We start from the raw sequence: 27,299 nt of genomic DNA, 5'->3' as shown, positions 1-27,299 counted from the left end.
CAAACATCCAGATATAGCTGCGTCGAAGTAAGTTAACGTCAATACGCGAATTTAATAGGAGAGCGACAGAAGTACAAAACATTTTATCTTATGGTCGACGCCCACGCGTATTCACGGACCCAAACTCGACGATCTTCCGTCAATACGCATACCAACAGAGGAAACTAACAGCTGGTAATAAAACCTAAACCGCTGCAGCAGCGAGCGATGGGAAGAGGCGTGTAAAGAAGAAGGGAGATCTGTAGCGCGGACAGGTAGTGGAGAACCCTGCCGGGAGGCCTACTGAACAAGCAACGGTATCGGCTGCGCAAACCTCTAGTTCTGATAAGAAAATGAAGGAGCGACTAGAGGGACTAGAGAGACTCCTGCGCAAAATGGCTACAGAAAGGCAAGACAGCCCTCCAGAGCAGCGCAAAAGTCGATGTCGTGGGAGAAAGAGGAATTCACCTTCTCCCAGCTCTCCTGGCGTGCGATGAGAGGGACAGAGGTGTAAAATCGACTTCACGAAACCTCTTCAGTGTTCCGCTTGTGACAAGTTGGGATTTAGCCGTAAGTTCTACCCAGATTGCAACAAGGAAAAGGGCAAGGAGAGCGAAGAGAAGAGGTCATCTTCGTGTCTCCAGTAAATATGACCTCTCGTAGTGGATCGTCGACGAGAAAGAGCAAGTTGTCGATGATCCAGGGATCCAAACAGGTCCTAAGAAGGCAGTAAGATGGCCCGGGACCTAGCAGTACAATGGAGCAGAAGGCGATCGAGCCCGATGCCAGCCTCAGGTAGAGCAGGGAGTAGGTTATCTTGGAAGGACCAGGCTGCCGTATTCAAGTTGTTGAGGAGGGAGACGATTCAATAGTTAAGAGCATTGAGCAGCCCGTAGACTTGAAAGGTTCGGACCCCTCCACACAAAGTTTCCCGTCTAAGGAGTCCATGAGTAGGAGGAAGCCCATCGTCATTGCAGTAGTTGAAGGGCAAAAACCGCTGAGAAGAACGACAAATGGAGGAGAAAACGCGACTCGCGGATATGACCTTTAAGATGAGACCAGATGGTGGTTGCGGGTAGACATAGATGACTTTAAGATTAGAGCACTCTATGATACCGGAACCTCGTCTATGGTAATGGGTCAGATAGGGCTTAGATTGGATCGGAGATGGGACTTAGATGGGACCAGGGTTAGCGATGCAATGCTCGCCAACGGACGCCCATGTTCCATCATTGGTCACGTGATGTTCCACTTTAAGGTAGGGGGATCCACCAGAAATATAAGAGTCGCCATAACGCCAATGTTCTCGGATGACTGCTATGTAGGCGTGAACTTTATAAGAAAGTTCCGCGCGGTTTTGGATCCCGATGAAGACAAATTATGGATGAAGGACGCCCAGGTAAAAGTACCTATAGAAGTGGCGGGAATTGATGGTACAGCATTTCTCGCACCGGTACGACTGTGGGAGACCACAGAAATTTAGCTTGAAGAGATTGAAAATCTCGTCAGTAGATTGATCCCTGACGGAGAAGAGGTTTTAGGCTGTGCCGTGGGGGTTGAGCACGAAATAGATGTTAGAAGTACTTGACCCATCAAGCAGAAGTACTACCCAGTGTCCGACAAGGTGCGAGAGGAAATGCACGCACTGGTCAAGGATATGCTGGAAAAAGTGTAACGGGCTCTTTGATAAGTAATAATAAAAATCAGTGAATTACTGCAAGGTGGTCCAGGAAAGGCCAGCGACAGCTCTCCGTACTCCGAATTGCACTAGCGCGGTGAATTGTAAAATAATTTATTATTATCAATTTATTTTTTTTTTTTCATGTGCTGTTACGCGATGAGCACCAGCGGTACTATTATGAAATAATTATTATAACATGCTATTCTTCCAAAACCTCCTCCGAAAGTCGTTATACCAATAAAGGCTGTTCACTTCAAGAAGAAGAAACTAACCCACGCTGCTGTAAATATATATTGCAAGAAAGAAAATATGGAATTACGGAGCAATCAACTCAGACACGTCGATTAACTCAAGAAGAGCGTTCGAAAAATATATCTAATATGTATTTTATTTTTGCGTAATTAATTGCTTAATTTTGCGTGAACGTATAGTAAATTTTTTTTATGTTGCCAACGTAGGTAAAATAATTTCTTGATATTTGCCTATATAAATATAGGGCAGTTTTTATGATTCGATCTACGTACACAATTAATACTGAATATTTCTGATAGCAAAAATACGTAAAAGTGTATTAATATCTGCCGCAGAAGTGTATGTCAGAATATTGAAATTATCTTTTCACAATTAACTATCAAAAATAATTGTAAAATCTATCTCATATATCATGAGTGTGATAGCAATTAAAATGCTGTTTGATATACATATTCATATACATATTCATATGCTGCATTAGCCACGCTCACTTATATCTATGCCTATGTTAAATAAAAAGAGATAGCTTAATAGATAGAAAAGGATAGCGCATCACACTCAACTTGCCTAATAGACAGAGACAAGCCTATATATGGATTGATACAATAGAGAGAGATAACGTTAAGCACAAAAATCATTGAAAGCGAAATTATATTGCGACTACGAAAAGTTACGACTAGGAGAAAGAGGGAGGGGAAGAATTAGTCGGAGTTTGCCGATGGCTTTTACCTAATACAGACGTATAGTTCTGTATCCTTGAATCACTTTGCAGATTTTTCCCGTGATTTTCCTAGAATCGCAGTACAATTATTTAGAAGCACCATAGTTCGCTCGTGCTCACCGTGCCTGATTTGAAATTGTACCAAAATCACGTTGCTAAATGCGGAAGCCGCTAATTTGACGACAGAAAATTTAGATTGAATAAAGATATCAAATCTACTCCAGTCTAAAAGTGAGTGCTGCACGACTTTTTGTTAACCAGTAATTTCACGTCTATTCATTTCACTGCATTGCACATTAGCGAAATTAAGAGTTAGGTAAATAGTGCAAAGAAGAGTACGTAATAGCGCGTTAGCGTTCGAAACTCAATGTACGTGTGCCTAATTTCAAAGTTTGAATTTTTCATTTTGTTATTAGTCATAAGTTATGTGTGCCTAATCGAACAGTTATTCCGATTGTCATTAATTTTACACAAGACAATTACATAGATTGTTATTTATAAATCGGCGCAATTTTATACCACTCCAATTATTTTACTTATTCCAATAACCTGCTTCCTCTGTCTATCCAACCTTGGTTATTATTCAAATCCCACAGAGAACAAAGGAAGTTAGTAAACATTTTGAGCTGAACCTTCTTCGACTGTTTGCTATCAAGGTAAGCCACGACCTAGCATCAAATTGAGCTTAGCCGCGGATACGTATCGTGGATAAACACATCTATATACCTATTGATTCGCGAATAATATTTTGTTAGTTTCATAGTTTAAATGGATTAGTCTGCCAAATTATTAGACTACTCTTTATAAAATTACTTACAGTGTTAGCTAAAATTCTCAACATCAATTATTATTATTCAGGGCGGCACTCCCCTGGAAAATTATTTATGTCTAACTAATTAGTAGTAGTGCCTGGCGCCCAATAATCCAATAAATTAGTTATCGTAATTTGTAATTTATATTACGCCGAATACCATGGTGATTGTTAGTCGGAAAACACCATTTTACAATTGATGTTAACGAACCAGCGACCAGTGGGTGGTCAAGTCCAGTGGTGATGGTAGAGAAGGCAGTAGCAAAATATAGGTTCTGCATAAATTACCAAAAGATAAACGCAATAACCAAATCAGATGCCTATCCTTTGCCGTAAATGAGCGACATCCTATAATGGATGAGGAATGCCAAGTGCATATCCACGCTGGACTTTAGTAGCGCTCATCATCAAATTCTCTAAAAGGAAGAGTGCGCCCGATATCGGCCATTATAGTACCAGGTTAGGAGCATTTCCAATTCAAGAGGATGCTCTTTGTATTGTCGTACGCGGGAGCGATCTTCCAGAGCTTGATAGATAAAGTGATAGGCCAGGACATGGATCCATTTACTTTTGCCTATCTCAACGACGTAGTTGTGTTTTCGTCGTCATTTGAGGAGCATAAGTGATACCTGGAAAAGGTATTAAAGTGAATTTTGGGTGCAGGTCTCATCATCAACAAAGCCAAAAGCCATTTCTGTAAGACGGAAGTAAGGTACTTGGGAGTCGTTGTGAATCAGAATTGAGTAAGACCAGACCCCGAGAAGATAAGACAGATTCCGGAGTATCCAACACGACGGACAGTGAGACAGGTAAAGTGATTCATGGGCATAACGTCATGGTCTAGACGTTTTATACCCGACTTCGCCAAGATCGCTGAACCTATAAATCGCCTGACGTAAAAGAATGTACGTTTCTCCTGAAAGGAGAAGCAAGAGCGAGTTTTTTTGCAAGGTTGCAGGAAGCGATGGTTTCCGCCCCAATACTGCAACCACCCGATCCTTGCGGTCAGTTTGTACTCCAAACTGACGCCAGTGACAGTGGAATCGGAGCGGTCCTCACGCAGGATGTCGATGGAGAAGAGCGTGTGATTGAATACACCAGCCGATCAGTCAACAGCACTGAAAGGAACTATATAGTCTCCGAGAGAGAGTGTTTGGCAGTGGTATGGGTCATTGGGTCATAACTGCCTAATGAATCCACAGTATGAGAAATCCCACGGGAAGGTTTAGCGCATTGGGCGCTAGTACTGCAAGGCAATGTCTTCGATATTGAATATCTAAGGGGAGATCTCAATGTGGTGTCACACGCCTTGTCTAGGGCCTATGAGTAAGAGGGGACTGAAGTCTGTACCATAAATATTTGACCTTAAACCACTGATACCTGGGCTCTATAACAATACCTGGATGTATACCAGGACCCACACTCACATCCCACATGGAAAGTAGTTGGAGGGAGGCTGTATCATCATCAACCTGATGAGGACGGTGAATGGTCCACCGACAACGAGAAAACGTGAAAGCTTGCGGTGCCTAGAAAGAAAAGGCACCAAGTGTTCGAGGAGGTCCACGATGCTCCGACGGCAGGGCGTCAAGAATGAGAGTGTACGTTCTCCAGGGCTAGGTGCTTGTAGCACTGACTAAGATGTATCGTCAGATCAGGGAATACGTGAAGAGTTGTGCGGTATATCAGCAATGCAAGGTGGAACAAAGGGCACCTTGGGATCTGATGGGTCGTATACAGGTGTCACGACCCTAGTGATATCACTGGATCATTCCCAAAAAGCTCTAGAGGTTTTGAGTATGTTTTTAACTTTATAGACCATTTTAATCGCTGGATGGAGTGCGTTGCGATACGCAAAGCTAATGGGAAAACGATCGCAAAAGAGTTACACAAGCGAATTGTCACTAAGTTTGGCACGCCAGAGGTATTTTTATCGAATAACGGGACCGAGTTGAAGAATCAGGAAGTCTATTTATACCTTCAGAGGAGCGACATCCAGCGCGCACTGACTCCCGTGTACCATCCTCAAGCAAATCCTACAGAGCGAGTAAACAGGACGCTTAAAACTATGATCACATTGTATGTGAGCTGTGATTATAAGAGCTGAGACGAGTACCTGTCAGAGTTCAACTTCGCGTTGAACTCGGCAATTCATAGCGCCACCGGATATAGTGCTGCGATGCTCATTTTTGGGCGTCAGCCGATACCTCCTTTGACGTTCAGAAGATCCCGGGATTATCAAGCCCTTGAGTGCTCGGAGGACCAAGCTGTAGTGGATTGGGCTGAGTCTATGGAGAAGCTCCCTAATCTATGGGAACGTGCCAACTCCAAGTCAAAGGAGGAAGCGGCTCGTCAGGCGGAATATGATGACCGGAAGAAACGGCAACTAGAATTTACGATCGGAGATTGGGTATGGAAGAGAAATAGGATACTTTCCTCGGCTACCCAAGGCATATCAGCCAAAGTAGCGCCTAAGTACGCCGATCCGTATGTGATTGAGGAGGTTTGCGGTACCGACACATACAGGCTAGGTAATCAATTGGAGATCCTGTTCGAGCTATTCCATGCCAAAGATAAACCATACTATGATCCAGGCAGAGAAGAGGACGAAGAAGCGACTAATAGCAAACATATCAAGCCGCGGAAAGAGAGACCAGAGGAGGCAAGCGATTCCGCAAGGGCGTGCGAGCATCCAAGCAAGGATTTGTCAAGCGAGAGGATCAAAATAGTAGTCCTCATGATCGTAAGTAACAATCCCACCGAGGCGTCGGATTTACCGATATCCGCCAAAAGTATCAGATATCAACCAAAAGAGATTGAGGTCGACCCCGGAGGATCCTAAAGATGGTCACCGATCAGGCAAAAGGTGACGACCCTCCCGTGAAAGAATCTAGAGGGAGAGGTAGACCTCGAAAGACCGTGCCCGTAGTACAAAGGACGGTTGGGCCGATTATCCCGAACAAGAGACGGGTAGGGAGCAGTAACTGACGAGGAACAGGACGTCCACGCAAGGATAAGCGAGGGAGCACGTAACCCGGTGGGATGCGGCGTAGCGTAAGTTTACCGTAAGGTGTTTTATTCAATCTTTTCTTTTTGCTGTTACAGATGGACTGGAGAATTGTCGTGAACGAGGAGACCTTCGAGGTAGTCACTCATATGTTGCTAGATCTGCAGCTGCCCTGACGCAACGTTTTACCAGGGTCCAGTTGGAGGGGGCCACCCGAAGGGAGTGCCACTAAGGGACGGGGCGGACGTTCTCCGGGATGTGACGTAGGTTGTCCCAAAGAAAGCTTCCCGGAACGCCTCGACCCAGAAGGAGGCCAAGGTAAAGGTCGAGCGTCCTAATTCCACAGTGGACCAGAGAGTGCAGACCTGTAAGTCTGGCGTATCCCAAACGTCGGACAGTGCTAGCCAGTGCCAAGGTCCTAGAGAGACCTATGGGACTCAGCACTGGGTCTGCAACCACCCCATCATCTTTGAGCAGCAAACTCTCCTACTCGATTGAAGGCACGTACGCTTGGGCCTCAACGAGCTGGAGAGCGTCAGGCGGTTCACCGGCGAACTCCAGTCTCAGGTGCATATGCACCTGAGGTGCTTTTTAAACCGTCAGAGAGCAGAATAGTTGCTCGGAATGTGGACAGAGGTGGTTCAGCGCCAGAGGGCCTATGAAGAGGCCTTGCTGAGGGCGGAAAGCGGACAGGTATCCCCCGCAGCGGTCCCGGCGATAGTTCAAGTGAAGAGAGCCGCGGGTGCTACTGGTGCCGGTCCGATGCTCACGGTCCATGTGAACGGGCGCGCGGCTCCGGAAACCACGATCGTGGTCAGGTCGCAGGAAGGATGTGCGACCGCCACGGTGGGAGACCTTACCATCACCGCCCCCCAGGAAGGCAACGCTCAGCAGTTCCCTTTGCCTGCGGAGTGGACCGATCGAGATCGAGAGGCTGGTTCATCCCGATCGCAGCTGAGGGGTTGCTACATCTGTGGAGAGCCTGGAGTGAGCAACTCCCAGCGGTGCCCAAAGAAAGCTACATACTGGCGCTACCCGCAATATAAAGCGCAAGATGTAGCTAAAAAGTGATGTAGGTCCTGGGGGCCTTAAATAAATCGGCATTGAAAGAGGAAGGGATTTTAATTATTTAATTCCTTTTCCCTCCCCTCTATTTCAGGATATTTAAGACGGCGAATCGCGGGCATTCGTTCTGTTTAAATAGTCAGGACTTAGAGGGGACTGCAACGGTAGTCGATTTGAACAATCGATCCGTTCGTTATTCGACATATTCGAAGTGCTAGAGCGAACGATTACGAGAGAAAGGAGGCGCGCGCGAGTTTAAGTTTTAGTATAGCCTGAGCTGTTTACCAGATAACGGCCAATTTTTGTCGGTGTGTTTCTTTGCCGTTCGCCGAGGTAAAGATTTGGGTTTTGTTTTGCTACGTGAGTGATGTGAGATTTAAGAGCGAGGAAAAGCACAACTGAGCCAAGAGCAGCGAGGAGTTGGACGCGCAGCAACCGATACGGTAGCCAATACAGCGTCGGCGCAGCATCACCCGAGAGCAAAAGTTGTTTGCCGATAACAATTACGGCATAATTGCATCACAGGGTAGGTGCACCTTTTATTTCCACACGACGAAATATTTCCGAGGGTATTTTTATACGTGACCGTTGCCTTTTTCGTATTTGCGCTGAGCGTTGGAGTTCGCGATAGAATTTTGTATTCTCTTTCTCTCTCTCCCAGGATAAGTGTTAATGTTATGCGCGTGCATAAGTCTTTCGGCTCACAAAAGACTGTAACTTTTAATCCTATAAAAGGTTTGTTTTTTTATTGCTAGCATTACGTTCTTTCGTTACCCTTTAATTTAACGAATCCGTTTCCTGAAATCTTTTAAACCGATTTTGTCTAGGGAATAGTGGAAATAATCATTAGTCTACGTATACGTAAGATAAAAAAAGTGTCGCAAGTTAGGTAACTAAAGCTGAGTTCATCTCTACTGGAAAGGAGACATTGAAGCGAAAGTATCAATAGTAAAGGCGAATACCCGTATGCTCATACGTGAATAACGGAGCGGCGGTTAGCTCTGCATCGTGGGAGATTGTTCTTAGACAAACCCTCATTGCAACATTTAATCTACCCCGTTACACTATCTACATTTATGATTTAAATTTTTCTAAACGATTATTGATGATTGAGAAAAATTACAGTTTCTGTAATGACCGACACATCAAGGAAAAAAATCGACATAAAATATGTTTTATTATTCTTATTTCTGAGGAATGAGATATCAAATGAGCAAAAAGATCATTGACGGCAGGTAGGATTTCGATGTTCTAAATCCGATGACGCTTTAATTTCTAACGTTAAACACAGTAACGTCAAACCCATGACAGATAAGGCTTACTATCATATAAGGCAAGAATCAATATATGATTTGTCTAATAAAGAAACGACTTACTGGCGATCCAGCCATTTAAAACAACATCAATCTTCAATTAACCACATAAGATAAGGCGAATCGAAGATTTAAGAACCTAAGGTTATGTTATGTCGCGACTACGTAGCCGTGACGTGTATTTTTAAAATAGGTATGATCATTCATTTATTAGTAAATATTATAGTGACAGGAACTTACCTGGGTTATTATCTCGAGTTAAGTTGGCTGTTTAGCTTTATCTTGATAAAGTATATATGAGGTCGGTCGGTAATGATGCACGAACACTCGATTTAAGTAATTATTTATTTATTCAATGACAGAAGTGGTTTCTCAAAAATAACAGTAGGTGAATTATACGTTGTTCGGCTGTCGCGCGTCGCGAATCAGTCCGTAAGAACTTTAACAAATTTTAATGTTATTGAGTAGTCGCGCGTCGCGAATCAACTGCCGAATAGTCGAGTCTTCTGTTTTTATATTGACTCTTCGGCCCATATTAATATGTTGAGTAATCAAAAAATCAAAATGTCGGGCGCTCCAGATTTTCGGGCTACTCATCTTTTAATTTCGCTGAGTTTATATTTTGTAAAAATGCCGTTCGTTGTTTATACATTATTTCGTTTTTTAATTGATTGCTGATGAAATCAAAATGAAGAAATAGTTACGTCTCGGGACGTAACAGTTATATCAATTTTTGGTTCAGCTAGTGAAGACAAGGTTTATAGGGACACCAGAGTACATCGTCATCAAAAACAAAATTCATCTTCAAATGGCCGCCTTTTTTCTTATATTCAAATACCTTGTGTTAGATCGTTAATTATGTTTAATATTTAGCTCATCACATTGTAAAAACCAACAGTAGTCTGCCAACATAGCTATGAACTATTTTCTTTTATAACACCGCTCCATTTGCTTTATATTTTGATGAAAACGCTCTCCTTATTCTTCGTTAATATCACTCAAATTATCAGGAAATTAATTAAAATTAGAATGCAAGTATTATATTTAATGCTCAACTTTCAGTCTAATTCCTACATGCTATTAAGCACATTATTAACTATATTATTAAGCATATTATTGATTTATCATTAGATTTCTCGTTGCTCAAGAATTTTTTAACTACTTTTTTAAGCTTATCTAAGCATTATTTTCAACATTGGTCACGATATGCCCAAATTGAATTGTTTTCATCATTCGTGTATTTGTAGTCGAACAATTATTCCTTCTTTTATTTTGGCATCACTGAAATCGGGAAATCGATTAACAAGATACTTGATGCAATCATCGTTTGCATCGAGATCTTTTAAAAATTGTTTCATATGTCCATAATTGATATGAATTAGAAGCAATAGAACCTTCTCACTATTAATACGAGGATTCTTAGAAATATTAGGGTCTCTAGCTATAAGAGATCTACGAAGGAGTCAAACCTTTTTTCCATAATACCAGATTTCATCTCTGTTTTTCCATAAAATTATGAAAAATGGGTATTTTGTATAACCTATCGGTTATTCAAAAAGCATGAATATGATTTTAAGAATTATTATAAAATTTTTTTCTATTAAAACCAGTAACTTTTATGAGGCAGTAATAACATTAATTATCTATCATTATCTATAATGTTTCTTTGGTCTATATTTCGCTTTTCTTCTAGCTGTGTACTCGTCTTTTTGTCGGTTAAATAATTTTTTTATCTGCTTGCTGTTAAATTTACCGAATTTTCTGTAATAAAGTAGTCTACACTTTCTTCTGCGCTATAAGTTTTGCCGCATGGATTACCTTGCTTCATTTCCTTAGTCTATTTTATTTTATTCGCTCCGTTATCTAGTGTGAATCGAGCGTAGTTTCCCGTGTGCGCGGTTGAACCTAACACTTGTAGTTGCGTTTCAGGATACATAATCATTTTCTTTTTGCTTGCTTTGGATTCTTGTAATAAAATTGGTTATTTTTATTCTCTATCATGCTCGAGGATATTTTCAATCTTGCATTGTCTTTATTTCCCACTTGTATTTTCCCTCTAATCTTTAGTGAAAAATTGCCTAACAGATATCGGCTCATGCTGGAACAGCGACAAAAGTAAGTACGTTAATAAGATTACGTTAATGAGGATAAGATCCAGAGTGGCAATGCTCTTATGCGAATTCATTTTTAATATTATAATTTTCAATACCTGGCACCTAAATACTTAATTTTGTCGTAACGTGCGTTGTCAAGTAAAATATAACGTTACAACGTTTACATTCATAAAGTTCTTTTGCTTTTCAAGGGTAAAGCCACCGCATATGCAGGAAATTTGTTTAAATGATTTAAACACTGACAAGATATCACAATGAAAGTAAATAACTATTTGTGCAGAAATTTTGAACAGCAAATCCTAACACTAAAAATCTGGTTTATGATTAGGTGATTAATCAACTGCTATTAGCCTTAAAAGAATTTTCGCAAATCTAGACGATGACCCGTCGATGAAATAAATCACCAACTGTCGTGAAAAAGATTATTGGGAGTAACCTGTTGCTGAAAGAAAATTTTACCGATTGTATGTATACGTGTATGGAAGACTTACCAACTACTTTAAAAATAACTGCGATACTGTTCGACAGTTAAATAGCTAATTTATGAACTTATAAACTGTTAATTTTTTTTACTATCTTTAAAATTTTGTATTAATACTAATGTAAATTTATATCAAAATCATGTATATATTTTAGTTAAACATATTGTTACATTGAATTTACATTTAATTCAACTTACATATATTCAAATTAGATTCATTACTGATTAAAACTTTCCATTTATTATTATTCCTAAATATTGAGTGTCCATGTATTTTCATCATCGACCTTGTCCTATATCGAATAAGGAATGGAACCTGAATAAGAAGTAGAGTAACTTAGAGTAGTCAAAGATTAGTTAAGAGCTGACGGTAATGCTTTAGAATATACAAGATCTGAACGACTGGTTAGAGCGCCCAATGTTGTCAAAATGTCGAACTCAACTTTCTCCTTCAACCATTGTAGACGGCATACTATGTCAGCGTCTGCTGAGTGAGGAGAACAGTCTAGCCATGGCTGACTGAAAGGAGTACAGCAGCGCGTGCGCGTGCGCGTACTGGCTCGCTGGATAGCATTTTAAGCATTAGAGGTAATCAGATATAATATTATATAGTTTAATGGGGTGGGGTTAGCTACTAAAATTTGGGTTTATTAAAGAACAAACTTCCACGATGCAGAGCTAACCGCCGCTTCGTTAATCACGTATAAGTATACGTGTATTCGCCTTTACGTTTGATACTTTCGTTCCAATATCTCCTTTTCCAACAGAGTCGAACTAACCTTAAGTCACCTGACTTGTGACACTCGATTTATTTTAGGTGTGAGTGATCTAATGTTTACTGCAACTATCTCCTAGATGAAATCGGTTTAAAAAATAACCGGTGACGGATCCGTTAAACTAAAAGGGAACGAAATAACGTAATGCGGCGAATAAAATCAAGATCGTTTATCACTAAAAAACTACAGTCTTTGTTGGGCCGAAAGACTTGCACTCGCGTATAGGATTTACAATTTTACAATAATACGGGGAGAGAGAGAAAGAATTCAAAATTCGACCGCAAAAACTAACGCTTGGTGCGAATGCACAAACGGTGGTGATTGACAAAATACTATCGTAAGTATTTTGTCGCGCAGAAAAAGGGAGGTGCATGCACCTATCCTGCAGTGCAATTACGGTGATCAGCCGTAATTGTGGTTCAGCAAAATTACTGGTGCTTCTGGAGAGGCTGCGCTGGTTCTCCTCGCTACCAAATCGACTGTTGCTACACAATTCTGCTGTTTCGCTGCTGCTGTGAATAGCTGCGGCTTTTATCGTACCTATCTATCATTCGCGCATGTATCTGAAAAAACCAGAGAAACAACTTTTGATTGGCAAACGGTGAAAATACAATAGAAAACTTTTAGATGTTCTATCGACAACAGCTGAGGCTTAACTGAAAAATTGAACTCTCGCGCGCCCCCACTCTCTCTTAGACGTTCGCTCTAGCATCGTGAGTGCTACCGAATCGCGAACTTATCGATTAATCGGATAGACTACCGTTGCAATAGCTACTAAGATTTTTTATCATCTAACGAAATGGTATTTTTTTTTTTTTTTTTTTTATTTAACGTCGCTCTGTTTATGCTCCATCAGTGCTAATCAGCGACGGAGGCTTGCAATGTGTTTGAGAACAAAGCACATGAAACTTTTTTCAGTGGTGCTTGTATCAATCAGCAGAAACTGGGAATCGAACCCGGGCCTACCGGGTGCGAGTCCGTCGCCCTACCGACCGAGCCATTGCAGGCCTCAACGAAATAGTAATTCTTCGTTGATGACAATTGGAAATCTCTATATAGATAGTGTTTGTAGTAAAATATAGGAAAATACATAATTACATGTAGTAAACTTATTATTAAATTTACTAGTTCGATTAAAATTATTTATTTGTTAATATAATCTGTAATGGGGTGAATAATTTGTAAGGGAACGCACACGGCAAATATCGAAATATTTGCCCTTGAGGACGCGATAATGTTTGTTATGCGTCGCTCTTGTATGCACATTAGCTTCTCTGCAATCCCCGTTAAGGTGCAAGAGCGCGTGAGGTGTCTTGCGTTGTTGCTCACAGTAGGACGACATTTCTGTACAGGTGTGCAAAATCGCAAATTCACGGTTACCTTCTTGAGGTGTGTGTTCAGGTTACGATTCGGTAGGGAGTATGGTTGGGCAAGACCAAACGAAATGATGAATACCTGCGGTCACTGAATACTTAGCGTTTTATTTAGTAGAGTAGAAAAATCAGGTAATGCTTATATTGATCTAGTTAGGAAACTATACGCTATGAACGCCGAATCACGATAGAGAGAGAGAGAGAGAAAGCCGCAGCTAACACGAACTAATAACGCATGATGGCGGTTTGTATACGCTGCAGAAGATTAGGAGTGTACTTTTTCGATTACGTGCTGGTTAGCTTATTTTGTTTTCGACGTCGGTGATCTTGTCCTCTCTTTCTGTTCGACTGCTCAGTTCACCTCTTCCTGTACTTTCCTTTCAGGCCTGCCTTTTGTTTTTTTCTTTGATTTGGCGATCTCTCATATCGGTTATCACACGTAGATGCAGCTCGGTCGCCGGTGATCGAACGATTGATGCTTTCTCGTTCTCTCTCTCTCTCTAGTAAACACCCTGGAACTATTATTCAAGAATTTTGATACCATCGAGAGACAGGCCGATGAAGTGAAGGCTGTCATGAAACGACATCCAGAACTGGGAAACATCTCTGAGATCACTTCATTACCTGTGACTGAAAGAGAAAGTACCAGTGAAGGTCGCAGCACTAGAGGGCATGATCCAAGATGGTGAAAAACCTACAGAAAGTATGCGGTTCTCTTCTAGAGAGCAATCGCCCTCTAAATGACAGATTCAAACAAGTTTAGACTACATCTGGTAATGTCCAGTGTGCTTGCCGGATACTAATAGAAAATGCAGCCTAAAGAACGCGTTATCTGAGAGGGCTAAAGCCAACCAAGACAAAAGTGTTATTAAAGTAAAACCTGCTTTAGACTTCAGTGGCTTCCCTTTGGACTTGAATGAGGACATCGTACGATTTGGTACGCAGGAGGAAGTCTCGTTGCCGTAGGTTGGAGGTGCTGAAAATCGCGAGATCATAATCCATGGCCTCCTTAATGAGGCGTCGGACGTTTCCCCTGATGGTATGCGTAGACTGGCTCTTGCAGTTCTGAAGGTAGTTCTTCCTTCCTTGGCACAGGAGGACGTAATAGGAGTTAGAGTCTCTTAGCCTCGTCGCCGACCCACTAAGGGCGCTGCGGGTACGGGGACGACTAATCGTATGGGACAGCGGGGGGTGGGGTAACTCTTGTTCTCTTGCTTCGCAAGAGTTAGAGATGAGGAACTGCTGTGCGACTTAATGAAAGCAAAGCGCGGTATGTCCAATACTCACATGACCACTGAAGATCTGGACATGGATCTCCTTGGGTCTAAGTTATCTTCCGGGATGCCACGGAGGAAATATTTATTAACTAACTTCTACCTCAAACTAAATTTAAAACATGCCTGACTCTGAAGCCTGTTGCAAGGGAGCTTGGGTTCAGGTATGTGTGGCTTAACGGAAGATAGGTGAAAGCGCATATGCGTTCGAGACGGCGGCGAACCTGCGAGCTATCATGGTGATATAGGAGTCGAAGAGTGGGTCGCGATCGTCGACTGTATCGAAAAGCTGGACGAAGGATGAGTCGCTAGAGGGGGACGGTGAGGGCGTCGCAGACAATACGGAGAGGGCGTGCCTTGGGACGGTAGATATAAAAGGTGTTGCGCATCGCTGTGGTTTTCTTAGGGCTTGGTTTCTTAACACTAACTCGCTAAGGGCACATGTTGAGAGGCTTCGTCTGTTCCTGGCTGAGGATATCACTTATCATATTTTGGGGTTGTTGAGACTTGGCTTGAACCTATAGTTGATGATCACGCCATACAGGTTTCGGGCTACTCAGTAATAAGAAGCGATCGTAACATTAACGGACGTGAGATTGCCCTCTCAATACGCGAAAAATTAAAATAAAGAGACTGGCATAATCTGTCACGCAAGAACCTGGAAAATCGGGAATACCAGAGTATCCATTTTGCAGTGTTGAGACGGGCGACTCCTCTTTAGTGCTTGTTGGAATCGTCTATCGTCCGCTTAGGGTGTCCCTACATCAGAATCTCTGTGATTCTTTTAGCTATAAGATCATCATGGGTGATATGAGCTTGCTCTCGGATGATGCTCTTACCATCGCACACCTGAGTAGAGAGTTGTTGTTAATGTCCAGCATGGCCCAACTCACCATGTGGGAGACTCTCACACATGGATTGATATCATGCTGACTAATGCATGTGACACTATTACGGACTACAGGAATAAATTGCTGCGCGGTTCCGGTAAGCACGCAATGATTAATGTCGCGATTGACATCTACGTGCTATCTCCTGCAACGAGGAGTTTTTAATACCACAACTTTTGTAGTATTCGCTGGGATTTACTTTTAGACTCTTTGACAGGTTGTGACTGAGCATTCGCTGACTCTGTCAGGTCAAATCTTGAGGGCACTATTGAGGATCTCAAAAATAACTTAACCGAGGCCATTAATACATTTGCACCTTAGATAACGATATGCCTCAGGAAAAAGTATGGTCCTCAGTGTGGTCCAGAGCTGAAGAGACTTGTTGACAGGCATGATGCTACAAACGTACTGGGTGTACGGATGTTTTGGGGGGAGATCCTTAGGCTCGGCAATGAGGTCGACGTCCGCATGGAACAAGAGTGCGTCAATTTCCATCCAAATAATTTATTCAGCACTCTTGATGAAGGGAAAAATATTTGAAATAAAATGCGGAACCTGGGCGTCTTGCCGGAGACAGGTGAGGATGAGCTTCATGGTTTTACTTTGGATGGTTTTAGCTGAATGACCACATCGTTGGGGTTTCGGTTTCGTCGCTCGAGAACATAGATAGCGGGATGGTCGGTATGGATGTCGTGGATGAGAGGGGTTTTACCATCAAACCCGTTGATGTTAGTGACGTCATCCTAGCTGTCTAGCACTTTACATCACAAGCAAGCAGCGTTGACGGGGTTCCCCATGAGGTGGTGGTGAAAGCTCTTCCGATTGTAGGTGAACATCTGAGATCAATATTTAATTCCTCATTCGCTATGGGGGAGTTACCGGGTGCCTGGAAGCGTGCACAGCTGATACCCTTGAGGAAGAATAACACCGCTTCCTCGGCCTCGGACTTTCGTCCGATAGCTTTGCTCTGCTTTCTATCAAAGATTCTCGAGAAGCTTGCCCATGACGAAATCACGGGGTATCTAAGTAGAGAAAATCTTCTTTATCCCCTCCAGGCTGGCTTTAGGCGGGGTCACAGTACTCAGATAGCATTAATAAAACTGACGGATGACATTCAGATAGCCGTTGACAGTAAGATGGTAACGCTCTTGCTGTTATTTGATTTCAGCAAGGCGTTCGACACTATATTACCTTCAGGGCTCTAACGCAAGCTCCGTGCCCTTGGCTTCTCTGGCTCTGATCTCCAATAGCTGACGTTCTACCTACGAGGTCGCTCGTAAAAGGTTACTCGAGAGATAGGAGCTCGGACTGGTGGAAGACGAACCTGGGAGTTCCACAAGGCTCGGTGCTCGGATCGCTCTTGTTTTGTTTATATGGTAACGATCCGAAAGATGTACTCCGAGGACATGAGATTTCACATCTCTTTTATGCAGATGACTTGCAGATTTATCTGCATATATCTAAGAACAAAGTTATTGACAAAGGGCATTCGAATGCTAACGGAAGCAGCTAGATTGATAGCGAACTGGGCCTGCAACTCGTATGTGCGCTTAAGCACCGGCAAGACTAAAGCAATAATATTCGCTACCAACAAAAATATAAATAACATATATGTGGAAGACTTGCCTGGTGTTTAAGTGCAGGAGGGTGTATTTATACCCTTCAGTCAAGAGGTAACTAGTCTTGGGGTCATGCTCGATAGTAAACTGACGCGGAGATCGTACGTCGACCGGGTTGCGGGGAAAGTCAGGAGGGATCTGCAAGACCTACGCTTTCTTAGACCGTGTACTACAGAGCTACTCGGGTGTAAATTAGTGGAGTCGATGGTTGATCCGCACTGGACTACTATACTGGTGGTGTGCTCGGGGGCCTTAGTCCTCGTCATACCAAATATCATTCGGACTGATATATTACTTTTTGTTTAATATTTGTTTGGATCAAAGAAATCGAGTGGTTCTAAAAAAAATAGTCAAAAAACAGATTCATATCTTAATGAAACATTACTATATAATAAAGACGAAACGCTTCAGGAGACTATACATAAGATTGATAAACATTACAGTGATGATAAACGTTCAATTAGAATAGTCTACGAGTAGTTTTAAAATTTTTGAAGTGATCATATATGCAAAATGATGCTGAACATTCTGGACGCTCTGTTAAGGTCACCACTTCAGAAATCATTGATAAAATTCATGGTTTCGTAATAGCTGAAAGAAGAGTGAAGGTACCTGTGAATGCTAGTACTGTAGATATCTCGAGCGATCGATTTACAATTACTCACGAATTTACTATTGCTCACGATTAACGAATAACGAGAGAGCAGAACGGTTTACAGCTGTTACAGCAAAATCCGCAGTACTTTAAGCGTCGTTTCGTCACTTTGGATGAAACATCACTACTGTCCTGAGACCAAAGAACAGTCTAAACAACGGATTACGAAGGGGGCTCTGCACCAAAAAAGACAAGGTTCTGGCTACTATCTTTTAGGATTCACAAGGAATAATCTTTATCGACTATCAAGAAAAGGGTAAAAGCATTACAGGTGAATATTATTCATTATTATTGGATTATTTGAAACTCAAGTTACAAGAAAAACGTCCCGGATTGGTCCATAAAAAAGTTCTCTTCCATTATGACAACGCGCCAGCTCACATTTCAGCAGTTATGGCCGCAAAACTGAGAAAATAGAGTTTTAATTCGTTTTACATCCTTTCTATTCTACAAAATTGACTTTGTCGAAACATTATTTGTTTCCTAATATGAAATAATGGCTGGCGAAAAAAAAATTGTATTCAAACGAGAAGGTAACTGCAGAAACGAATGCCTATTTTATAGACATGACAAATTCTATTATTTGGAGGGGATCAACAAAGTAGAGCAGCGTTGGATAAAGTGTATAAAAGAAGACGACGTCAGCAATAAAAAAATTATGAATTTGTCAACTCAAATTAACCTGACTAACTCGAATAAAAACAAATTCATTCTAAGTTAGATTTTAAAACATTAAATTAATAACATTTAAGAGTTGAAACATAACTTTCAGATTGTTATTCATCGATATAATGTTAATAAGAAATAGTTAAGTAACAAAAAATGTAGAGATCCTTGCACGTAGGAATTTAAATAATAACGTTTATTGTATTCGATTTGGCATGAGTAACTCCATCTGTGTTGGAAAACTTAAGAGAAAAGTGTACTCTGCAGTCTCTTACTCTTGCAGGAAAATTTCCACCAATCACTTGTGGAGTTTTCATGCCCAAATTATTCAATGCCTCTCGCGGCCTTTTTTTGAAAAAGAGCGCATTCCGAGGGATTGTGCTAAATTCCGCGTGAACTGCCTGGCACTGCCATGCCATCCGCAGCCAGAAGTGCCATGCTAACCAGGCTTTCTCTCTCACTTATTGGCAAGGACTCAACAGTTTTCGGACTTTGAGTCAATTACATTTTAAAATTGTGAGCATGCAAGGCTCAATTCATTAATTTTACCTTTTCTTTGAGATTATGCAGAAGGTTTTCATATTAAAAAAATAAATAAATAAAAAATATTTAATTATCAAAATTAAGAATTTTCCAATTAGTAACCCTTCTATAATTCACATTTTCTAATTCCGTATCGCTCGGTCCTCTCGTTGCACAACGAGTTGGATAGAATTGATACTTAGTATAACGCTAAGTTCTTGGATCATTAGGATCTATATAGATCTGAGTGGAATCTATTATTGAAATTTTCTGTGCCTTCTGCAAAGATTGGTGCTAACATAATCAATTTTAGATTGAAGGACTAGATAAGCACCGACGCCGTGTTCCGAAAATTTTCTATATTTTAGCCAACGACAATCTTTCCTTCCCCGGATAAAGTAAAAAATCACAGCCTTTTAATTTCCTTCGAGTCCAATTCTATTGTTACTTCTCTCTCCTCATGAGTATTGATAGCCATAATCTTACAGGTCTAATGATCATTAATGACTATGCCTTCCTCAAGAAACACTTTATCGTCGGCCACGTTTATTCTAGGTAGATACCCTTCTGTGAGCGTCTTCAGTTGGTTAATCTGTATAACTTGACGAGTCCTTGGCGCTAATGTATATCGTACCGTGCCGACCGGCAGTCCCTCTTTGCTATTTGTAATCTTATTATTTGCATTTTCTTTACAAGCCAGTTGTTCTATTCCTCGATCTAGGTCCACTGCAGATTTAATATCCTCACAAGCTCTAATACTCATAGTTTGTATCAGATCATCTTGTAGTAGGTCAATGGGAACATCTTTCAGTAAGAACGGTACCGGGTTCATTACATCACTATTTACCATTAGGCGGATTTTCCATTAATGGATAATATCACCGTACCTATGGTCGGAACTGTGTGTGCCGTAATACCACTCAAGGCAGTAACCTCCCTCGGATCCAACTTCGTAGTTCAATTTAGTGCACTAAACTTGATTAAGTTAACGGCTGATTCATTATCGACCAAAAACACGGTCCACTTTTTGCAGGTTTCTGGTATACGAAACCTTACTCTCGTTGGCGCATAGATCTAATTATTTCCTGCGCCAAGTCCCCAATTTAAGGCAACTGCGATGACTGGTGCATTAGGGATTGTGGATTTCTTAGTATCGTTATCACCTTTGCCAGAGGTACTCCCGGTTTCTCGGACGTTGATACTTCCTAAATTTCGGTCAATATCGTCTTCGCGTTCTGTTGCTGGTGTTGGATCTTGCCTTGGTTCTGGCGGCACGTCTGACAAGAGCCAGCTCCATTCGTTGCTGGGCGAGCTCCATCTGAGTTTAAATTATTCGTGTTATTCTGTTGCTGGTACGTACGATTGGGTCTAAGCTCGTATTTTTGCTGCTGGTCGTAGGCTATTGTTCAATAGCGTTTTCCAGAGGAATGATGATACGAGTCTGTATCTGCGTTATATAGCCGTCCTGCATGCGGTCCATTGTCTTGATAATTTTTGTAACGAGGCTTCCAGTTCCTACGAGGGTGGTCCGATAAGTACTTAGCCTTACCGCCCGATGGTGCCACTCTCGCAAAAGAAATATTCTATCACGTAGTACAACCTTCTCGATGGTTACTGTCAAGATTTCAGCCGGATCGGAGTTGTAGTTTATTTTTGAGAGCGTGTGAAAACAAGTGTATCCGTTGATTTCTGAAAAATGAAAAAAGAGCAGTATCGGTCGGTGATTCGATTCTTGTTTTTGGAAGGGAAATCGCGCAGCGAAATCAAAAAGTGCTTGGATGCTGTGTACGGTGACTCTTCTCCTTTGATGGCGACCGTCAAAAATTGGTTTAACGAGTTTCAACGTGGTCGCACGTCGATTTTTGAAGAGCCACGTCCAGATGCTCCGAAAACGGCTACCACGGAGGATAACGTGACATAAATTCACGATCTCGTATCGGCACATCGACGATTGAAGGTGCGCGAGATAGCTAAGATCGTAGGCATCTCAAAAGACCGCGTGGGTTATGTCCTGCATGAAATTTTGGGCATGAGAAAGCTGTCGGCGCGATGGGTGCCGCGTTTGCTCACTCCGGACAACAAGCGCAAACGCGAGACAACTTCAGAGCAATGTCTGACGCTGTTTAAGCGCAATCCGAAGGAGTTTCTGCGTCGTTTCGTGACAATCGACGAAATATGGATCCACTGGTATACACCAGAGATCAAGGAACAGTCGAAACAGTGGACTTTACCCGGAGAAAGTGTTCTGAAGAAGGCGAAGACTGCCCCATCGGCCGGAAGGGTGATGGCCACCGTTTTCTGGGATTTACAAGGTGTGATCTACATCGACTACATGGAGAGGGGAAAAACGGTCACAGGGCTGTATTATGCCGAATTATTGGGCCGATTCGACGTCGAATTGCAGAAAAAACGGCCCCATTTGGCGAAGAAAAAAGTGCTCTTCCATCATGACAACGCACCGGCTCCTCCGTCGCCATGGTCAAATTGGTCGAATTAGGCTACGAACTGCTGCCCCATCCACCGTATTCTCCAGATTTAGCCTCGTGCGACTTCTTTTTGTTTCCAAACTTGAAAAAGTCACTCGCCGGGCAGAAATTTGAGTCGAATGAGGAGGTAATCGCTGCCACGGAAGCCTACTTTTCAGACCTCAAGAGAAGTATTTTTCAGACGGGTTAAAAAAGTTGGAGCATCGCTGGGCCAATTGTATCGAACTAAAAGGAGACTATGTTGAAACATATAACACCACTTTTCCAAAGTTTTCGTTTTTTTTGTAGGCTAAGTACTTATCGGACCACCCTCGTATTTTGGTACGGTCTCTGCCCTTGAGGTCGATTCTGTTGTTGTCCTTGGTTATTCTGGTTATTCGTATATGACTGCTGTCCGTTATTTCTCTGTACAAACAATTGTTAGATTTCTGCGGGTAACTCATCCCACTCGTCTTCAAATTGTTCTTCTTGATCATTTTGTTGATGTTGTACGAAGTTGACCTTGGGACTGCGTAAGAAATTTGTCCATTTATTAGAATTCGACTCCCCATACCTTGCCCTTGATTTATTTCTCGTTTCTATACGTAATGCTTCCTTATACGCATCCTCCAAGGTTCTAGGCTGTTTAATGTCTACTAAATCTCCAATTTCTTTTGGCAGTCCATCTATGAAAGTCTTAATAGTCGAGTTGCGAGTTGGAGTCATCAATGTCTCGGTGTAGTCCTCTCCAAGCTCTTCTTTCAACGCATTCTGTGCGCAGTTCAACAGAATATTTATTCTGTCGTGAAAGTGACCAACAGTATACCCTTCCTTTATACGCAGACTATGGATTTTGGAATTGTAATATGCAAAGTCCTTACAAGGTGTGAACCGTTCCTTTCAAAATCTGATTAAATCATCAACTGCCTTGATAGATATTCCATAAATGCAGTCGCGTGCGGGTCCTCGTAATTTAGCAGTTATTAAATGAACAAAATTTTGTTCCTGTCCGTCTGATATGAATACTCTTCCTTTACGAATATCCTGGATGAAGTCCTTAAGCAGGACATTTTTTCCATTAAATTCAGTAATTCCTTGCACTATATTTTGTAGGGTGAAGCTGGCTGACGTACTAGTCAATAACTGTAAGGTAGCCGACTCCATTTTGCTTATAGTCTTGTGTATGCTTGTATCTTGTTTTCTTTTCTTTTAAGATTTCACTAAATTTTCCCCGCACTGGTTTACGGATTATATATGGCCCAGGGTTCCTTTTCTTTAAGATAATAAATAAAACGTGGGGGCGACAATACGAAAATTTTCCGCTGTCAATATAAATAAACAAAATAATAATAATAATAATGCCCAACAAAATTTTAATTTATTAAGCTAAATTCCTTTAATAATTATTAACAAAATACCAATTATTTTTAATAATATATACCTATTGTTTAATAATAAAAATAATAAAAATAAAGATAATTGAGGAAAATTTTAATAAAAGGATTGGACAGTATAATACTAAGTATTAATCCTTTATTACAACGGAGATACAGAATAAAAATAAATACGACTATTTCACAAAAGGAAATATTTCGCAAACGCGCACATCAAATGTCAAATGATGATACGTACAATAACACTCAAAAAGGAATTTTGCTCAGCCGCGTTTCAAATTTTAAATATTTTTAAACAAAAGAATCACGTTGCCATCACCATTCGGCCAAGGAAGCAGAAAATGTGGGAACGGAAGAAAGATGCATCCGATCTTAGAAATGAAAGCTCTAATTACGCTTACGAGACCGCTGCCAAAAAAAAAACGAAACTCCGCCAAATTTCTAAGCGTTCGATCGTGTGAAAAAAGAACATTTTTCCACGTCCCCGGCGTGGCTTTAGCCTGCTTGGAAATAAGCGCCTCACTTACCCATATCGCGTTTCACACAGCACAGAATATTTCAAATAAAAATTTTTTTACGTAAGCACAAAATCGCAAATCAAACAAAGAAATATTTAATCGCAATTATAATTAAGTATAAGTATTCTAGATATTATACAAAATTAAGATAAAATAATATATGATATATTAAAGAGAGCCGCGGTGGCTCAGTGGATAGAACGCAGGACTCTAACGCGGGAGGCCTGGGTTCGATTCCCGGTGCGGGCACCTCTGACTTTTTTCGAAAGAAAAATTTGTGTATGTGCCAAAAGCAACAACACCGCGGTTCTCGCAGTGGTTCGGATTTCACTGGCTTAAGTAATGTAAATTACGGAGCATTAAACTGTAGGTCCAGTAAAGCGAGGCAGGCTGACAACCTCGCTTTACTATAGGTTTCGTCGCAACGCAAGGCGTGAGCTACTCTGGTAACAAAATCGCACGAAAGTGCACCAAAAAATTACAAAAAACCCCAGAGAGCTCATGCTGAGCACCCACCGTAGAAGCGAATAAATGACTATCTTTAGAAACCGCGGTAGTCCGATGCTTCTCGGGAACACCTCACGGTACACAATATGGAAGTGGTGGGTGAGGTTCCCTGAAAACCGATTGTACGGTGCAGGGTACAGGAAACTAAAACTAAAACTAAACTAAACTATATGATATATTAGAAGATAATAATAATAATGATAATGATGGTGGATTAATTAATACGTATTCTACTTTTATGAAATTGTCTAATTTATAAAAAATGTTATTAACGCAAGAGGAAAGAGAAAAGATAAAAGCCTGAGAAACTACGCTCTGCTATCAGTTTTTATATGACAATTCGTGGGAGGCGAACTGCACCGTATACAGGCCTTTCTTACAGCCGAGCGGCCTTTAACTCGGGAGCTCTCAAGCTATCGGAGGCTCCCCGCCCGTTCGCGCGTCAATAATAATTTTGCTCGGGTTCGGATCCCGAGCTTCGCTTTCTCAATCGTAATTTATTATTTTACTCGTTTAATTACAGCCGGGAAAATATATGGATAGACTTACGCTGACTGTATTTATAAGTATATTTTAAATATTATTATTACAGTAAAAGTGAACAAACAAGCGTAGATTGAGAGAGAGAGATTGAGAGAAATATTTATGTATAGGTAGAATCAAACGTGTTCGTCTCACCACGCGGGGTCTATTATTTTATATAATAAGATAGATGGTATTCACTCTTGCTAATCTAGTCCATTATATATATTTTTGTTAATTCGGAATTAAAGCTTTATTTTGGTTCTATATGGTCACAATGGTCCAATTTTTATTTTTATGGATTCCAATTATCTCCTTGATATTGATTAGTTTTTAATGCAAATTTCGATTTGTGGTAATAACTACTTTCGGCACCTTTTGTTATATTCTTATATATCGAACTTTGATAATTAATACACTTTATTACTTTTTTTCCTTAACGCAAGTTCCGTTTGAATTAATCTTTTAGAAATGTGAATCGAATATTTTACCAAATGTAAATTTCTCTAATACTTTTACTGACTATTGCAGAGATTAATAGTAAGAGATACGCAGCCTACTTAATCAGACGCTTGCAACTAACTGAATTTCACGTGCTCATTCTCACCGTTTGTTTATATATTTTTTTTTCCCTCTCTCATTCCACACACTCCATCTCTTTCTAGTGTATGCGTTTTAATTGTTTTGTATTACTTAGGCTAGAAGGCTGAGTGCAGCATGCTGTCGCAGCATACCGCAGCAGCATGCTCAGCGTCTCCCACTCGCTGCCCCCAAGATACGCACACGAGTGTGTGTGGGACTCCCGAAAGCGAGAGTCTAACCAAGCATACGGTTGCACAAAAAAAATAGAATGGTCCGTCACGTAACAGTCATGTTTACACATTTTTTGTACGATCCACTCAGTCCATTCTGCGCATGTCTGACAAAGTCGAAATTTCAAAAAATGTTTAATCCACTTTAACCTTTTGTACTGTTGCCGGAAGATATCGTATCTTTAAAAAACTTAAAGTAGGATGCAAATGCTTCAAAATGAGCTAAGAAACGTTCTTTTAAGTCAATTTTTCATCAAGTTATAAGTATTTTTTTGAAGAACAGCTAATTTTCTAAATTGAAGTTTATTTCCGTAATTATACACCGTACGGAAAATGATACGTAGAGAGTATGTTCCATTTTCAAAGGAGAATCGAATAATGAAATCCAAAATTTATGAAAAGAACATTTATGTTTCTACTATTCTAGCCAGCTCTGTTTAAATCATGAAAAATCGTACAGGAGTATTATAAATAAATAAATAAATAAATAAATAAATAAATAAATAAATAAATAAATATATATATATATATATATATATATATATATATATATATATATATATATATATATATATATCATTAATTATTTGTGTATATTATATGTATATCATTAATTATTATTAATGTATATTTACTCTGGACATAAATAAATAAATAAATAAATATATATATATGGGACGATCCATGTCAACCGGATCACTGCTGTGTCCAAAATTTGATGTGACCAAAAAAATCGTGCAACGACTCATTTTAAAGCTTAGGATATCTACTTTCTGATGCTGTGTGCGCCTTTGCAAAATCCAACAGGGCGGCTCCAATATGGCGGCTACAAGAGACAAACTCGTAAACAAAAAATTTTATTTTTTAAATTTTTAGTAATAAATGTTAAAAAAATTAATATTTCATATTTTTTCATGAAAATCTGGCTCATTTCCTACAAAAAAGTGACAGAGACCATTTTCGCTAAAATGAAAAATAAAAAAGTTATAATTATTTGAAAATTTTCAAAAAATAAAAAACTTTGCGATTTTTTTACTCAGAAGGAAATGACTTTGGAAAAAAAATTTAAGGAACAAAATTGCTTGAAATTTATCAAAACACACATTTTTTCGAATTCCTTTGAGCGATTTTTTGCTTTTTGGATTTATCGGATTGTTTGAAAAATTAAAAAACTTCCCAAGATCTTTTACAATAATTCATACGTAGTCTACGACTAATTATAAGAACTTTTTTTTAAATTAGTTGGTCTATTTTAGCTTGTTCTTTCTACGCCTTTTATTTTCGGAAACGACAGTCTTTTTCAAGATAGTCGTTTTTCTGATATATTGGGTGGTACTCAGCATCGGTAGAAACTCAGTAACGGTCTTTCTCAGGATAGTTAGTGAGATAATTTTCCAGGTTTGTGCGGAACATCGGTGGTCAATTTCCAACAGTCCTTTTCAGAATAGTTGGTGTATTTCCTACTTGTTTCATTTCTTATAATTTTCTTATTTTATTTCCATTGTTTTTACAAGTACGTATTCGCATCCTAACTGTGGACATGGCTGATTCGTCACAAAATCTCCATTCTAAGAGATGTTGTAACCCACTGGGTAAAGATGGTCATGTGGGTAAAAACTTGCGGAATATTTCGCAAGGTATTTTTGAATCCTATCCAAATTTGCATCCACTATCAAAAATTTGTCACACTTGCAGAAAAAGTATTTATAACTCTCATAAAGATCTTTCTTTTGAAGGTAATAGTCGAGATTGTATGGAATTCGATGACTCCTTGAATGAACGTCCGAATAAAGGAATACGCGAATCCTGCAGTAAAAATGATAGTATAGAGGACATGAAATTTGATGATTCCTTGGAAGAACTTGCATGCAAATCTAGAGAA

General features: G+C 40.4%; 1 protein-coding gene across 6 annotated transcripts in view; it reads right to left on the bottom strand.

Annotated features, from left to right (window-relative positions):
• LOC131671351 (mitochondrial inner membrane protease ATP23 homolog) overlaps nt 1-27,299 on the bottom strand; it is a 423,775-nt gene that overhangs the window by 91,898 nt on the left and 304,578 nt on the right. The window lies entirely within an intron of this gene.

The sequence above is a fragment of the Phymastichus coffea genome, unplaced genomic scaffold (assembly GCF_024137745.1).
Source record: "Phymastichus coffea isolate CEN01 unplaced genomic scaffold, Cenicafe_Pcof_1.1 PCOF00001, whole genome shotgun sequence".
NCBI lineage: Eukaryota > Metazoa > Arthropoda > Insecta > Hymenoptera > Eulophidae > Phymastichus > Phymastichus coffea.
This window is presented reverse-complemented; position numbering and strand designations above follow the sequence as displayed.